The following is a 2362-nucleotide window of genomic DNA, read 5'->3' as shown; positions in this document are numbered from 1 at the left end:
CTCCACCAGAGAGAAACTATACAGTTTCATCATCTGCTGTTGCATTTATTGAAAAATAACTGTTTTGAAGGTATGAAAGTAATTTTTTTTTGCAAGTTGTTTTTTTGACTTACTGTCCATAGCTTTTATTTTAATTAATCAAAACATACCTAGTTCAAATCATTGTGGTGTTGACTTTTAAAATGTATTGTTAGCATGTTTCCCTGACTCTTTGAATAGCTAGCACATGGTGTTCTGTCATGGCTGGCAGGTCAGGGACGGTTGCAACAACTTGTTACAACCGTCCCCAAGCCAACCAGCCATATTGAAAGAGACTACATATCATTGCTTTTTAAAATTTTTAGCTCAGAATCAGCACATTTTTTTCAGTTTAAGTCCGAAGTATTCTGCTATACAGCTTAACTGTAGTTTATGGATCTAAAAATAGAAATAATATTCTGTTTTTTTCAGTATGCCAAGAGTGAGGAAGAGAGTTACTAACAGAGGGGTTCCCCTCGAAATTTTGGAACAAGCTTCAAACGTAATTAGGAATGAGGGCAGGACAGTCAGGGCAGTCGCCAAGGACTTTTCCATCTGTCATAACACCTTATTTCGATTCCATAAGAAAAGAGAGAAGCTTGCAAGTGAGGGATCAGATAAGTTACCACGTGCAGGGTACTGGACCATCAGAAGAGTGTTCTCAGAAGACCAAGAGAGGAGTCTAAAACGGTATTTACAAAGGGCAGTAGACTTATATTATGGGTTAAGTCCTAAAGAGGTAAGAGAAATGAACAAAAATGTATAAAGAGAGTAAGAGGGTGAGAGGGTTAGGGTAATATCGGTAAAAAGTGAAAGATAATAAAATCTATTTACATTTTCTAACATTTTATTTCAGGTTCGTAGGCTTGCATTTCAACTCGCCTCTCACTATAAGTGCAACTTTCCCTCACAGTGGAATGAGGCCTGTATGGCTGGTGTTGACTGGTTTAATGGTTTTTTAAAACGGCACCCAACTCTCTCAATAAGACGTCCTCAAGCCACAAGCCTTTCGAGGGCAACCAGTTTAAATGAAACAAATGTTAACAATTTTTTAAACAATTTAAGCCAGGTTTTGGACAAACACAAGTTTCAGTCACAAAACATATGGAACATGGATGAAACTGGGATAACAACTGTTCAAACTCCCGACAGGGTTGTGGCAAGACGTGCTGACAGGCAAGTTGGTGCAGCTACCTCAGCAGAAAGAGGCACACTTGTCACACTAGCTTGTACAATCAATGCACTTGGTAACTCCATACCCCAATGTTCATTTTCCCACCTGTGCATTACAAATCTCATTTTGTTCGGGATGGCCCACCTGGCTGTATTGGGACAGCTAACACATCTGGGTAGATGCAAGAGGCTGACTTTCTTGCTTACTTGAAACACTTTCAGCTACACACAAAGAGTTCCTCAGACTCCAAAGTTCTTTTAATTCTTGACAATCACCCATCCCACCTGTCAATAGAAGGCATCAACTTCTGCCGCAGCCATGGAATTGTTTTGCTATCCAAAGCCCTTGCCCTGACAAATTACAGCCACTTGACAGGAGTGTATATGGGCCATTAAAAAGAGTTGTCAACTCAGCCTGTGATTCTTGGATGAAGACCCACCTGGGGATGACAATGACAATTTATGATATCCCAGTCATTATCAGAGTGTCCCTGCCACTGGCAGCAACACCTACAAATGGGCAGGCAGGATTTAGATGCACAGGAATTTGTCCATTTAATAGGGATATATTCCAAGAATGTGACTTTGCTCCATCAGTAGTCACTGATCGCCCTCTTGCCCTATCTGCTGTGCCTTCTACTTCTGGGACACCTCCTCCATCAGGACCACCTGCTGTCCCTCCAGGGACAACTGCTAATGTGTCTCCTCCAACAGAGTCACTTGCATTTGTGCCTTCTCCAACAAGAACACCTCCTCCAACTGAGCCACCTTCATTCTGTCCATCCCCATCAAGACCATCAACCTCTAGGATGAGTGAGCCTACAGATGACTTCTCACCTGAAGCTATACGGCCACATCCCAAAGCAGGACCCAGAAAACAAAGTACAAAAGGCAGGAAACGACGCTCTACTGCTATTCTTACAGACACTCCTGTGGAGGAGGCATTAGAGATGGAAAAAAACAAAACTCTGCCACAGAAAGCAAAAAAAAAAGAATAACAAAAAAGACAACTACGCAGAGAAATATAAAGAAAACAAAGAGAAACAGAGAAGAATACGAATCTGAAGACGAAGATGATGTCTGCATCATGCGTCTTGAAGGTTATTCAAAATCCAGGGAAGTGTGGCTGCAGTGCTGGATGTGCAAATCCAGGGCACATAAAGCCTGCACA

The 2362-nt window shown here is 41.7% G+C and overlaps 1 long non-coding RNA gene across 1 annotated transcript; it reads right to left on the bottom strand.

Annotated features, from left to right (window-relative positions):
* Positions 1 to 1717: 1717 nt before the first annotated feature.
* Positions 1718 to 2154, bottom strand: LOC127528789 (uncharacterized). The gene is made up of 2 exons (XR_007935404.1): positions 1942 to 2154; positions 1718 to 1893 (listed from the first exon to the last, which is right to left on the bottom strand). It is a non-coding gene; the product is annotated as an uncharacterized LOC127528789 (long non-coding RNA).
* Between the last annotated feature and the right edge of the window lie 208 nt (positions 2155 to 2362).

The sequence above is a fragment of the Erpetoichthys calabaricus genome, chromosome 7 (genome assembly GCF_900747795.2).
Source record: "Erpetoichthys calabaricus chromosome 7, fErpCal1.3, whole genome shotgun sequence".
Classification (NCBI taxonomy): Eukaryota; Metazoa; Chordata; class Cladistia; order Polypteriformes; family Polypteridae; genus Erpetoichthys; species Erpetoichthys calabaricus.
This window is presented reverse-complemented; position numbering and strand designations above follow the sequence as displayed.